We start from the raw sequence: 15592 nt of genomic DNA, 5'->3' as shown, positions 1-15592 counted from the left end.
GGTGAGGAGTGAGAAATAGGAGCTGTGAGTGCCAACCCCAGTTCTGTTGCCAAATGGCAGGTCACTTGTGGTCTCTGGGTTTTGATCAGAGTACATTTTGCCAATTGTTTGATTCCAGTCTCCTGTATGAAACGTGTGATTCCATTTTCATCTCTGGAAATCAGAGAGATAAAAGCTTCTGATGAGGTGACTAAGGCAAAAAGAAATTCATTGACTTACTGAAGACAAAGAACGAAGACATCAAAAGAACCAGATAAAAGACAGAATGTCTCAGTTCACACCAGCAGAGTACAGTGGCTAACAGCAAAAGCTAAGGATTGGGACTGCCTGAGCTGGAGCTCTGAGTAAGTTATTTTACCTCAACATCTGCATCCTAAAAACGTGCTAGTAAAAGACCTACTGCTTAGGGTTGTTGTGAGAGCTGAGGAGTTAGATAAAGAAAAGTGCTTAAAACAGTGCCTACTACATGTAAAAGACTCAAGACATGTTAGTTATTCACATTATTTGCACTATCTTCCTCATATTTAACCTTCAGGGGCTTAAATTTTTTAGTCAAACACAATGTAGATTAAACTACTCAAAAAGTCAGTCAACCAAAGCCAGATGCAGGCATTAAGTGGCCTGAAGAATATACAATTTGGGAGGATTATGAACACAGCAAAGCCCCTGTCAGAAGCCAGGCATTTGAGGATCCTGAAGTGTACATGATCAGCATCCTTTTCTATCCATCCTCCTCTGCCCTCTGCCATCACATTATAGAACACAGCATGTTACTATGCCTTGTAAACTCTCTGGTTGTAAAACAGAACAAATGTAGGAATTCTAGTCCTGACTCCACTGAGAGGTTCTTGGATCCTCTACAACTCATGGCTGAGACACTCACAGAATGTTTGAAGCTGGAAGAGACCAACTGGATGTTTTTATTATGAAAGCATGCTTTACGTGCAGGCCCAGAGGCCAGCTCTGTAATTGCTGGGTCCTGACATCCAGGAGGAGCAGACGGGGATGGTGAGGCTGCCAAAGAGCAGGGCCCCAAGCAGCTGCATGCCGTGCAAGTGTTGAGAGCCAGCTTTCCCAGACAGTGCTTGTGTGGATGGCTCAAGTTACCCAATGCCTGGGTGAAGTGAGCTGTTATTTATTCTAAGAGAATAGAACTGAGGTGGGAAAAGAAGAGGATAAGAGTAAAAAAAAGGGGGAAAGCAAACGATGTTTCCTGCTTGTCCACTCAAAAGGCAAGGAGACATTGTCCTTAATGACTTCGCTCTGACAGGACAACACTCCCTTGAATACTTCACTACAAGGCAGTGAAAGGAGAGCCAGGCTACAGGAGAGCAGGAGCATTTGAAGGCAAACAAATGCAGAGAGTTTTCTTTTTTAAAAAAAATTTTCCTAGCAAACCATCCGAAACCCATGCGGTTGTAACTAGTTATCTATACTAAGCAAGCTTAATCATGAACATACTAATGAAATTTCCTCTCCCTTTGTGGGGGTCCAGGCAAGGGTAGTGTTATGAAAGAAGAAAAAAGGGAATATTGGAATTATCTTTATAGATCATCTATAAAATCCTTTTGAAGAAAGCAGTACAGCTCAGTGATTAATATGGCTTGGCTGCATTTCTTTTCAGCTGCATCTTGGATAAACCTTCCTTAACCTTGGTCTCCTAGAATGTGAAACAGGGAGGAACAAGGCGCCTGTCTCATTGGAGTGCTAGGGAGGCTGAATGAGACAAGACAAACCAAGCTCCCAGTAAGGCACCTATTAAGTGCTCTAAAAGTGCAGTATGAGCATCGGACTATTGGGTGTGGCTTGATACTTTCTTCACCCAACGTATCAGTCACTTCACTAGTCAAAGCAAATATAATCTGAAGCTTTCTTAAAAGTTATTGCTTAGTCACTCAATCATGTCCAGCTCTTTGCAACCCCATGGACTGTAGCCCATCAGGCTCCTCTGTCCATGGAATTTCCCAGGAAAGATACTGGAGTGGGTTGTTGCCATTTCCTCTTTCAGGGGATCTTCCTGACCCAGGGGTTGAACCCATGTCTCCTATTTGGCAGACAGATTATTTACCTTTGAGCCACCAGAGAAATCACAACAATTACTGAACTTTTTTTTCTTTTTCTTGATTGTTAACTTGCTGTTCCCCAAATTATAGCTTTGTGCTTTTAATTTTTAAAATGTGAAAAATCACTAACTGAAGGCCTCCAAAGTTGAACATTTCCATAGAACACCAGCTATGGCTGAAACTGCTTTAAGAAATAGTGCTCTCAGATGAGAACACGATGTTTGGAAACCTGTCATTAATATCCTGTTAATGCCTGAAATCTATTCTTGGGAGGATACTCAGATCTGTTGCAGAAGTAGAATGAGGTCCTTGGCCCTGAGAAGTTTATCATTTAATAGAGCAACTGGCTGTAGACAGAATCACATAAATAAATGTAACAGAAGCACATAAGCAAACATTTATACATAGCTGAGCACAGCTGCTTAGGTTTACACAGGTGCAAAATAATATATCAGGGAAAATATTTTTAAATGGTTATTATAGAACTTGGCAACTAGCATACAGAGCAATGTAAGTTTTGAAACTGCATAGAACAACATACACATGGAATTCATAGTTGCTAAAAATATGTGGAGCCTAAAGAAGCTCAGAGATTAAAGAAGAATCAAGGATTTCCAAATTTGGGGGAGTGAAAGGCAAAGGAGAAAAGGAAAGATATACCCATCTGAACGCAGAGTTCCAATGAATACCAAGGAGAGAAAAGATAGCCTTCCTAAGTGATCAATGCAAAGAAATAGAGGAAAACAATAGAATGGGAAAGACTGAAGATCTTTTCAAGAAAATTAGAGCTACCAAGGGAACATTTCATGCAAAGATGGGCTCAATAAAGGACAGAAATGGTAGGGACCTAATAGAAGCAGAAGATATTAAGAAGAGGTGGCAAGAATACACAGAAAAACTATACAAAAAAGATCTTCATGAACCAGATAACCACAATGGTGTGATCACTCACCTAGGGCCAGACATCCTGGAATGCAAAATCAAGTGGGCTTTAGGAAGCATCACTACGAACAAAGCTAGTGGAGGTGATGGAATTCCAGCTGAGCTATTTCAAATCCTAAAAGATGATGCTCTTAAAGTGCTGCACTCAATATGCCAACAAATTTGGAAAACTCAGCAGTGGCCACAGAACTGGAAAAGGTCAGTTTTCATTTCAATGCCAAACAATGCTCAAGCTACCGCAAAATTACACTTATTTCACAAACTAGCAAAGTAATGCCCAAAATTCTCCAAGCTAGACTTCAACAGTACGTGAATTGAGAACTTCCAGATGTTCAAGCTGGATTTAGAAAAGGCAGAGGAACCAGAGATCAAATTGCCAACATCTGCTGGATCATAGAAAAAGCAAGAGAGTTCAAGAAAAACATCTATTTCTGCTTCATTGACTATGCTAAAGCCTTTGATGGTGTGGATCACAACAAACTGTGGAAAATTCTTCAAGAGATGGGAATACCAGACCACCTTACCTGCCTCCTGAGAACCTGTATGCAGGTTAAGAAGCAACAGTTAGAACTGCACATAGAAAAATAGACTAGTTCCAAATTGGGAAAGGAGTACATCAAGGCTGTATATTGTCACCCTGCTTATTTAACTTATATGCAGAGTACATCATGAGAAATGCTGGGCTGGAAGAAGAGCAAGCTGGAATCAAGATTGCTGGGAGAAATATCAATAACCCCAGATATGCAGGTGACACCACCCTTATGACAGAAAGCAAAGAAGAACTAAAGAGCCTCTTGATGAAAGTGAAAGAGGAGAGTGAAAAATCTGGCTTAAAACTCAACATTCAAAAAATGAAGATCATGGCATCTGGTCCAAGCACTTCATGGGAAATAGATGGAGAAACCAAGAAAACAATGACAGACTTCTATTTTCGGGGGCTCCAAGATCACTGCAGATGGTGACTGTAGCCATGTAATTTAAAGACGCTTGCTCCTTGGAAGAAAAGCTATGACAAACCTAGACAGCATATTAAAAACCAGAGACATTACTTTGCCAACAAAGGTCTATATGGTCAAAGCTATTGTTTTTCCAGTAGTCATGTATGGATGTGAGAGTTGGACCATAAAGAAGGCTGAGCACCGAAGAATTGATGTTTTTGAACTGTGGTGTTGGAAAAGGCTCTTGAGAGTCCCTTGGACTGCAAGGAGATCAAACTAGTCAATCCTAAAGGAAATCAGCCCTGAATATTCATTGGAAGGACTGATGCTGAAGCTGCAACTCCAATAATTTGGCCACCTGATGTGAAGAACCAACTCATTAGAAAAGACTATGATGGTAGGAAAGATTGAAGGCAGAAGAAGGGGATGACAGAGGATGAGATGATTGGATTGCATCACCAGTTCAACAGACATGAGTTTGAGCACGCTCCGGGAAATGGTGAAGGACAGGGAAGCCTGGCGTGCTGCAGTCCATGGGGTCACAAAGAGCTGGATGTGACTGAGTGACTGAACAACAGCAACAAATTTGGGGGAGAGCAAGCACAATGGATTTGAAATGAATGGGACAGAATTGCTGTTGACAACCATTCATGGTTGATATTTGAGCATTTCCAATATCCCAAGAGGGGCTTCCCTGGCGGTTCAAATGGTAAAGAATCTGCCTGCAATGCGGGAGACCCAGGTTGGATTCCTAGGTCAGGAAGGTCCCCTGGAGAAGCAAATGGCAACCCACTTCAGGATTCTTACCTGGAGAATTCCATGGACAGAGGAGCCTGGCAGGCTACAGACCATGGGGTCACAAAGAGTCGGACACAACTGAGCAACTAACACACACAATGGACCAAGAATAAGGCTTTAAATGAACCTCTCAACAATCCAAAAAGGTTGTGTCCTTGTTACTTCACATTTCACAGATGAGGAAACTGAAACTCTGGAAAATTCAGCACCTTCATTGCTAAGTGTCAGTGAGTGCCAGTACTGGCATTTGAACCTGGGTCTGTCTGATTTTAAAACTCCCAGTGCCCTGAGATAACCCAGAGGGATGGGATGGGGAGGGAGATGGGATGGGGGTACGCATGTACACCTGTGGGTGATTCATGTCAATGTATGGCGAAAACCACCACAATACTGTAAAGTAATTAGCCTCCAATTAAAATAAATAAATTAACAACAACAAAAAAACTTCCTCTTAAGTTATTACTCCACATACTTGCTGTCATGAACTGAAAAGATAAGAGAGGTAAAAGTGATTAATTTTAAAGCAGACAGTGGGGTGAAAGGCTGTTACTAAGCCTCTTAAAGCCCCAAATGAAGATTATGACAGGACCAAACTGTGCAGAAAAGAGGAGGAGGATATGGGAAGAGGAGCCTTGGGTGAGGAAGAGCCAGCCAGAGGGGCTGGCATACATTTATCATGGCATACATTTATCTACCATATAAAGCATTACAGACAAACTCTTCCTTCATTACTAAGCAAATTGTTTTTACCTGAAAACTTTAACTCTCTAAGAAACACTGCAGCATCACAATACCACATAGTAAAGAGCAGGTCATTCCAAACATGCACGTAGATAACCATAGAGAGAATACTGGTTAAATATTTGATGACATAGTCAGTTGGTAAATGAAGTGGAAAACTATCTGCTGCCCTAACAACTACTCCATCAAGTTACCTTCTCTGAATGAGTTCCTTGTACAGCTTTCTCTGTTAACCTACCCATTAGAGTAAGAGTGAATGTCTCGGAAGAATGGACCTGGACTCAAGTCTCACTGGCTTTGGACCCTAGACAAGCTTCATAAGAGCTCTAGGCATCATCTCTAACATATGCCTAGTAGATCTATCCTAGAGTTATGGAGAGGACTAACTGAGATGATACGTGTGAAACACTTAGTATGAATACAATGCTTACCTCATAGTAAGTGCTCAAATATATTGCAAGTGCAAGTGTGCAGTCATGTCCGACTCTTTGCAACCCCAAGGACTATAGTCCACAAGCTTCCTCTGTTCATGGGATTCTCCAGCAAGAATACTGGAGCCATTGCCTCCTCCAGGGGATCTTCCTGACCCAGTCATTGAACCACATCTCCTGCACTGCAGGTGGATTCTTTACAGAGGAGCCACTGGGGAAACCTGCTCTAACATATTAGCTGTTATTATAAAAGATGTTAAAAGATAGGTAAAGCTCTTTATAAGCCCTTCAAGGCAATCAGAGGCATCCTTTCTTTTGCTACTGAAATTACCAATGATATTCTTCTGTTGAGGATATAAAAATCTACCATTTAGCACCTCTGAATTAGACAAGCACATTTCTGCTTTGGGTGGTACCACTTATGTGGGATAGAGATCTAGTTAAGTACAATACACTGGAACTCCAGTAGTCAAATCTTATAGCTGCAGTGGTCTGGGGTCAGGGGTGAGGGTGCACTGCTAATTTGAACATTTCCTCTCAGACTTTTTGTTTCCCTCTGGCTTCTTGTGAAACTGCTTGCTGGGCTCAAATGCAGTCAGGGTTTGAAGTGCAGTTAAATGATGCTCCTATCACACAGTTGTGCAAAGTTTTGTTTGGGTGCTGTTCCATCAAAATTATGTAGGGGTGGAGTGGGGGAGGGAGTGCAATCGACTGCAGCTGTTCATCATTACCCAGATAAGCTGGAAGAGCCTCCCAATTAAACTTCATGTGTAATAAAGCCAATCAGTACATGAAAACAAGAATTTCTCATTTACTGAAATTATATTTGGCTTGTAATTGCTGTCTGGGAATGTTGAACCAGGTAGAAAACATTAAGAAAATTGTCCTCCTCCCCACAAATTTAAGCTTGGTGATCACTGAAGGAAAAAAAAAAAAAAAAAGACCAAGAATTTCATTTGGTAGCCTAAGCTGTTTTTGTTCCGTTTTCAGTGTAAGAATAGAAATATACATTATTTCCTCTGTTGTAAAATAATAAACTAAAGCATACTTGCAACTTAAAACCTGAAATAAATGTATGGGGCATATAAATGTTGTCCTAAGTCCTTATGGTTTAAAAATCTAAACAACAGAAATTAATTTGAAAACATATTTTCCTTACATGTGTGTTTCATCTTATCAGAGAAAGAAAACAAAGTAAAGAAAATGAAGAATTTATGTAAATAAAAGATGGACACATCACCATAAAAATTAATAAAGCCAGTCAAATGATACCATTTTTTGAAATCTTGCTGCATATATATTACTATACTATGCTGGATGATCAATATAGTATTAAGGGTGAGAAGAATTAAGCCTCATTAATTTTGTGACTAATAGGCCCTCAAATATTTATTAAAATGACTTTAACTTTATTGAACTGAATTATATTGACTTGAATCAGGACAATTATAAGTCACGGCCACTATACTTAAACCTCCAATCTAACTAAAGAATTAAAATATAAATGCATGAAATTTTGAATAATACAACTATGAATAACAATACATGACTATAAATATATTTTTAAATGACTGTTCTCCAGAACAGTAGTTGTTTATCTCTGTCCACCTTCTCTGCAACCAAACATGTGCCATCAACCTCATGGAAAATTCAGTGAATGTGGGGATGGACCCTGAGGTTCCAGAACTATCTTTTTGGTTGTGAACTAAAGGCCAACGAAGATTATGATGAAAATGAGCTACAGTTATCTTAAGAACAGTCAGCTCAGGGGCTAGTGCAAAGGATGAATTGCACACTATTGAAGCAGAGGCAGTGAATTATGTAAGCAGTCCAATTAAAGTAGCACTGGCAACGTTGAAAATGTCTATTCAGCCAACAGTTTCCTGTGAGAGCTTTGAAATAACACCACCTGTGATCTTACGATTGAAGTGTGGTTCAGCGCTTGTGCACATTAGTGCACACACTCAGTAGCTGTAAAGGAAGATACAGATTCAGAAGATGAGGAGAAGGAGGATGTGAAACTCTTTAAGTGTATCTGGAAAACCTTCCTTCCCCCAGAAGTGATATAAAGTTAACAGAAGAAAAGTAAAATTTGCTGCTGCTGAAGATGACTACAATGTTGATTTTGGTAATAAGAAAGTTAAAGAAAAAAAGCTCCAGTAAAGAAATCCATATAAGACACTCCAGCCAAAAATGCACAAAAAACAAACCAGAATGGAAAAAACCTCGAAAACTTCAACACCAAGATCAAAGGTCAAGAATTCTTAAAAAAATAGGAGAGAACTCCTAAAACAAGGAAAGAACCTAGTTTTGTAGAAGACATTAAAGCCAAAATACAAGCAAGTATAGAAAAAGACTGTTTCCCAGAGTGGAAGCCAACTTCATCAACTATGTGAAGGATTATTTCCAGATGACTGACCAGGAAGGAGTCTATTCAAGCTCTCTGGCAGTGGAAGTGGAAGAAGTCTCTTTAAAAAAATAAGTTTAAATGGTTTATTAAAATTTTCCATCTAATTTCATTTCTGTAACAATTGACCTCTGGCAGTCCTTTTCATAATGAAGAAGAGAACCTTCCCTACCATGTCTGATAAATGTTGCCCAGGTTCCATTGCCAAGAGTGTGTTGTCCAAAACGCCTAGTTTAGTTTTTAAAGAAGGAAAACCACCCTCTGCTTGGTTTTAAGTACACATGAAATGTTATCATAGGGCATAGGTATAGGGGTGGTATGACAAATGGAAATGGTGAGGAGACAAATATACAGATGAAATAAATTCTTCTTTATAGTCCCACTCTCACATCCATACATGACTACTGGAAAAACCATAGATTTGACTAGATGGACCTTTGTTGTCAAAGTAATGTTTCTGCTTTTTAATATGCTATCTAGGTTGGTCACCTTAGATAAATATAAATAAATAATGATAGACACACAGAAAGTTGCAAAAATGGCACACAGAATCCCATGGATCTTTTACACAGCTTCCATGGTGCCACCTTTTATGACTATAGTCTTATATCAAAACCAGGGGATGGGATTGGTACCATACTGATAATTAGACTACAGACTTCATTTGACATTCACTTTTTGCCTGCTACTCAATTGTGTGTGTACGTGTGTGTGTGTGTGTGTGTGTGTGTGCTTATAAGCACATGTAGTTCTATGAAATTTAACCCCCCGTATAGAATTGTGTAACCACTACCAAGTCAGGACACAGGACCATTCCCTCACCACAAAGCGACTCTTTCTGTATACCCCATTGTAATCACACCCACCTTCTACCACAGTCACTAATCCGTTCTCCGTTTTTATTGCTTTGCCATTCTGAGAATGTTATATAAGTAGAATCATATAGTATGTAACCTTCAGAGACTGTCTTTTTCCATTAAGCATAATGCCCTTGAAATCCATCTAAGTTGGTTCATTATGTCAATTGTTTGTTTGTTTTTATGGCTGAGTAGTATTCCATGATATGGACATACCAGTGAGTGTTTAACCATTCACCCATTAAAGGACATTTGGGTTGTTCCCAATTTACGGCTACTACAATTAAAGCCGCTATGAACATTCATGTATAAATACTTTTGTCAATCTAAGTTTCCATTTCTCTGGGATGAATGCCCAGAAGTACAAATACTGGGTTTTACAGTAGTTGCATTGTTAGCTTTGAAGAAACTTTCATACATTCCCACCCACATGTATGAGAGATTCGCCTGTTCCACACGCTCTCCAGTATTTGTTTTACTACTGTTTTTCATTTTAACCATCCTTGTAAGGTGTAGTGCTATCTCATTGTGGTTTTTTTTTTTTATCAATAATTTGCTTTTCCTAAATGTTGCTGTTGTTCAGTTGCTAAGTCATGTCCAACTCCTTTGTGACCCCATGGACTGTAGCCCACCAGGCTCCTCTGTCCATGGGTTTTCCCAGGCAAGAATATTAGGGTGGGTTGCCATTTCCTTCTCCAGGGGATATTCCTGACCCAGGGATCGAACTCAGGTCTCCTGCATTGCTGGCGGATTCTTTGCCGCTGAGCCACCAGGCTCAATACACAACAATTAAAGAGATGTCATATGAGAGTTAATTGATGGCCAAATTGTATGAACTATTTTTCTCTTCCATTTTGGTGGTTTTTCAGTATTGACTTTATGTTAGAATCACATAAAAGCTTTAAAACCATCTCCAAGTCCAGACTTTACATACATGCCTGCTAAGTCACTTCAGTCATATTTGACTCTGTCCAGTGCTATGGACTGTTCAGTCATGTCTGACTCTTTGTGACCCTATGAACTGTAGCCCACCAGGCTCCTCTGTCCATGGGATTCTCCAGGCAAGAATACTGGAGTACGGGTTGCCATGCCCTCCTCCAGGGGATCTTGCCAACCCAAGGATCGAACCCACATCTCTTATGTCTCCTGCACTGGCAGGCAAGTTCTTTACCACCAGCGCCACCTGGGAAGCCCAAGTCCAGACTATACCTCAGACCAATTAAATTTGAATCTCGGGGGAGGAGCCAAGATGGCGGAGAAGTAGGACGGGGAGACCACTTTCTCTCCTACAAATTCATCAAAAGAATAACTGAACGCAGAGCAAACTTCGCAAAACAACTTCGGATCGCTAGCTGAGGTCATCAGGCGCCCAGAAAAGCAGCCCATTGTCTTCGAAAGGAGGTAGGACAAAATATAAAAGATAAAAAGTGAGACAAAAGAGCTAAGGACGGAGATCCATCCCGGGAGCTCTTAGGCGGCATTGCTTGGGGTAGGGTCCGGCCCGAGTGCCCTGAGGACAATCGGAGGGAACTTCTGTGAGTTGCCAACTTGAACTGTGGGAGACCAAAAGAGAGAGAGTAAATTAACCGGCCGAACACACTGCCGGCCGTTCGCAGAACAAAGAGACCGAGAGGGTCCAGAGAGGAGCTCGCAGGCTGCGGACCGGCCCAGCCCCGCCGGAGGCAGGAGGCAGGGGGGAGGGGAAGGTTGCGGCGAGACACAGGGCGCAGGCAGCCGACCGGCGCCGGCGGGGACTGGGGCTGGGGACGCGGAGGGCGGAAGGCGCGCACGCCCGACTGGCGCCAACGGAAACTGAGACTGGGTCCGCGGAAGGGAGGGGGCGCGCCACACCTGGGTAGAGTGCGCCCACCAAGCCCCTGGATGCCTGGACCGCTCTGACGGGGAAGGCACAGAGAGCAGGCGCAGCTTTTCCTTCCGCGCTTTTGTGGAACACCCGAGGGCTGGAACCTCGCGCAGCGCGGGGCGCGCTCCATATAGAACAGCCGGGAGCCTGAGCAGCACAGACGGAGAAAGCAGCGTCAGCCCATCCCCGCGGGGCAAGCCCGTCCCCATAGCGCCAGCCACTCCCGGCAGCGCAAGCCCCTCCCTGCCCCGCAGAGCGACGGAACTAGCTACCTGAATAAGAGTCCACCTCCGCCCGCCTGTGTCAGGGCGGAAATGAGGCTCTGAAGAGACCGGCAAACAGAAGCCAAATAAACAAAGGGAACCGCTTCAGAAGGGACTGGTGCAACAGATTAAAATCCCTCTAGGAAACACTGACTACACCGGAGGGGCCTGTAGATATCGAGAAGCGTAAGCTGGAACGAGGAGCTATCTGAAACTGAGCCGAACCCACACTGACCGCAACAGCTCCAGAGAAACTCCTAGATATAATTTTACTTTTTTCTTTTTTTTAATTTTTTTTATTTTTTTTATTTTTTTCTTTTTTTTCTTTTTTCTTTCTTCTCTTTTATTTTCCTTTAAAATCCCCTATTACTCCCCCATTACTCCTTAACTTTCATTTCCACAGACTTTTACGATTTTTTTAATTAGGGGGAAAAAAAAATTTTTTTTTTCTTTTTCTTTCTTCTTTTTTTTCTTTCCTTTTTCTCTTCTATTTTCTATTTTTCTTTTTCTCTTATTTCTTTTAAAGTCCTCTAGTACTCCTCTACTACTCCTTAATTTTCATTTTCAATACACTATAACCTTACAAAAAAAAAAAAAAAAAGAAGAGAAGCCCTATTTTTAAACCGAAGATTATTCTCTCCCAATCTTGACTCTCTGTTTTCTACCTCAGAACACCTCTATTTCCTCCTTTCCCCTTCTCTTCCCAATCCAATTCTGTGAATCCTTGTAGGTGACTGGGCTACGGAGAACACTCTGGGAACAGACAGCTGCGTAGATCTGTCTCTCTCCTCTTGAGTCCCCCTTTTTCTCCTCCTGTTCATCTCTATCTCCCTCCTCCCTGTCCTCTTCTTCATGTAACTCTGTGAACCTCTCTGGGTGTCCCTAACGGGGGAGAATCTTTTAGCCATTAACCTAGAAGTTTTCTTATCAGGGCTGTATAGTTGGAGAAGTCCTGAGACTACAGGAAGAAGAAAACTGAAATCCAGAGGCAGAAGACTTAAGCCCAAAACCTGAGAACACCAGAAAACTCCTGACTACATGGAACTTTAAGTAATAAGTGACCGTCCAAAAGCCTCCATACCTACACTGAAACCAACCACCACCCAAGAGCCAATAAGTTTTAGAGCAAGACATACCACGCAAATTCTCCAGCAACGCAGGAACATAGCCCTGAACATCAACATACAGGCTGCCCAAGGACACACCTAACACATAGACCCATCTCAAAACTCATTACTGGGCACTCCATTGCTCTCCAAAGAAAAGAAATCAAGTTCCACGCACCAGAACACTGGCAAGCTCCCCTAACCAGGAAATCTTGACAAGCCAATCGTCTAACCCCACCCACTGGGTTAATCCTCCACAATAAAAAGGAACCACAGACCTCCAGAATACAGAAAGCCCACTCCACATACAGCAATCTAAACAAGATGAAAAGGCAAAGAAATACCCAACAGGTAAAGGAACATGAAAAATGCCCACCAAGTCAAACAAAAGAGGAGGAGATAGGGAATCTACCTGAAAACGAATTTAGAATAATGATAATAAAAATGATCCAAAATCTTGAAAACAAAATGGAGTTACAGATAAATAGCCTGGAAACAAAGATTGAAAAGATTCAAGAACTGTTTAATAAAGACCTAGAAGAAATAAAAAAGAGTCAATTAAAAATGAATAATGCAATGAATGAGATCAAAAACACTTTGGAGGGAACCAAGAGTAGAATAACGGAGGCAGAAGATAGGATAAGTGAGGTAGAAGATAAAATGGTGGAAATAAATGAAGCAGAGAGGAAAAAAGAAAAAAGGATCAAAAGAAATGAGGACAATCTCAGGGACCTCTGGGACACTGTGAAACGCCCCAACATTCGAATCATAGGAGTCCCAGAAGAAGAAGACAAAAAGAAAGGCCATGAGAAAATACTCGAGGAGATAATAGCTGAAAACTTCCCTAAAATGGGGAAGGAAATAGCCACCCAAATCCAAGAAACCCAGAGAGTCCCAAACAGGATAAACCCAAGGCGAAACACCCCAAGACACATATTAATCAAATTAACAAAGATCAAACACAAAGAACAAATATTAAAAGCGGCAAGGGAAAAACAACAAATAACACACAAAGGGATTCCCATAAGGATAACAGCTGATCTATCAATAGAAACCCTCCAGGCCAGAAGGGAATGGCAGGACGTACTGAAAGTAATGAAAGAGAATAACCTACAACCTAGATTACTGTATCCAGCAAGGATCTCATTCAGATATGAAGGAGAATTCAAAAGCTTTACAGATAAGCAAAAGCTGAGAGAATTCAGCACCACCAAACCAGCTCTTCAACAAATGCTAAAGGATCTTCTCTAGACAGGAAATGCAGAAAGGTTGTATAAACGTGAACCCAAAACAACAAAGTAAATGGCAACGGGACCACACCTATCAATAATTACCTTAAATGTAAATGGGTTGAATGCCCCAACCAAAAGACAAAGATTGGCTGAATGGATACAAAAACAAGACCCCTATATATGCTGTCTACAAGAGACCCACCTCAAAACAAGAGACACATACAGACTAAAAGTGAAGGGCTGGAAAAAAAATATTTCACGCAAACGGAGACCAAAAGAAAGCAGGAGTCGCAATACTCATATCAGATAAAATAGACTTTCAAATAAAGGATGTGAAAAGAGACAAAGAAGGACACTACATAATGATCAAAGGATCAATCCAAAGAAAGAAGATATAAACAATTATAAATATATTATGCACCCAACATAGGAGCACCGCAATATTACGGCAACGCTAGAAGAGGAAATTAATAGTAACACAATAATAGTGGGAGACTTTAATACCCCACTCACAACTATGGATAGATCAACTAAACAGAAAATTAACAAGGAAACACAAACCTTAAATGACACAATAGACCAGCTAGACCTAATTGATATCTATAGGACATTTCACCCCAAAACAATCAACTTCACCTTTTTCTCAAGTGCACACGGAACATTCTCCAGAATAGATCACATCCTGGGCCATAAATCTGGTCTTGGAAAATTCAAAAAAATTGAAATCATTCCAGTCATCTTTTCTGACCACAGTGCAGTAAGATTAGATCTCAATTACAGGAAAAAAATTGTTAAAAATTCAAACATATGGAGGCTAAATAACACGCTTCTGAATAACCAACAAATCATAGAAGAAATCAAAAAAGAAATCAAAATATGTATAGAAATGAATGAAAATGAAAACACAACAACCCAAAAACCTATGGGACACTGTAAAAGCAGTGCTAAGGGGAAGGTTCATAGCATTACAGGCTTACATCAAGAAACAAGAAAAAAGCCAAATAAATAACCTAACTCTACACCTAAAGCAATTAGAGAAGGAAGAAATGAAGAACCCCAGAGTTAGCAGAAGGAAAGAAATCTTAAAAATCAGGGCAGAAATAAATGCAAAAGAGACTAAAGAGACCATAGCAAAAATCAACAAAGCTAAAAGCTGGTTTTTTGAAAAAATAAACAAAATTGACAAACCATTAGCAAGACTCATTAAGAAACAAAGAGAGAAGAACCAAATTAACAAAATTAGAAATGAAAATGGAGAGATCACAACAGACAACACTGAAATACAAAGGATCATAAGAGACTACTACCAGCAGCTCTATGCCAATAAAATGGACAACTTGGATGAAATGGACAAATTCTTAGAAAAGTATAACTTTCCAAAACTGAACCAGGAAGAAATAGAAGATCTTAACAGACCCATCACAGGCAAGGAAATCGAAACTGAAAAAAAAAATCTTCCAGCAAACAAAAGCCCAGGACCAGATGGCTTCACAGCTGAATTCTACCAAAAATTTAGAGAAGAGCTAACACCTATCTTACTCAAACTCTTCCAGAAAATTGCAGATGAAGGTAAACTTCCAAACTCATTCTATGAGGCCACCATCACCCTAATTCCAAAACCTGACAAAGATGCCACAAAAAAAGAAAACTACAGGCCAATATCACTGATGAACATAGATGCAAAAATCCTTAACAAAATTCTAGCAAACAGAATCCAACAACATATTAAAAAAATCATACACCATGACCAAGTGGGCTTTATCCCAGGAATGCAAGGATTCTTTAATATCCGCAAATCAATCAATGTAATACACCACATTAACAAATTGAAAGATAAAAACCATATGATTATCTCAATAGATGCAGAGAAAGCCTTTGACAAAATTCAACACTCATTTATGATTAAAACTCTCCAAAAAGCAGGAATAGAAGGAACATACCTCAACATAA

General features: G+C 40.6%; 1 pseudogene; it reads left to right on the top strand.

The window, feature by feature from the left end:
• Nucleotides 1-7570: 7570 nt before the first annotated feature.
• LOC122422729 lies at nucleotides 7571-8387 on the top strand (annotated as a pseudogene).
• Nucleotides 8388-15592: the final 7205 nt, after the last annotated feature.

The sequence above is a fragment of the Cervus canadensis genome, chromosome 20 (genome assembly GCF_019320065.1).
Source record: "Cervus canadensis isolate Bull #8, Minnesota chromosome 20, ASM1932006v1, whole genome shotgun sequence".
NCBI lineage: Eukaryota > Metazoa > Chordata > Mammalia > Artiodactyla > Cervidae > Cervus > Cervus canadensis.
Note: the sequence above shows the minus strand (reverse complement) of the source record. Positions and strands in the feature narration are given on the sequence as shown.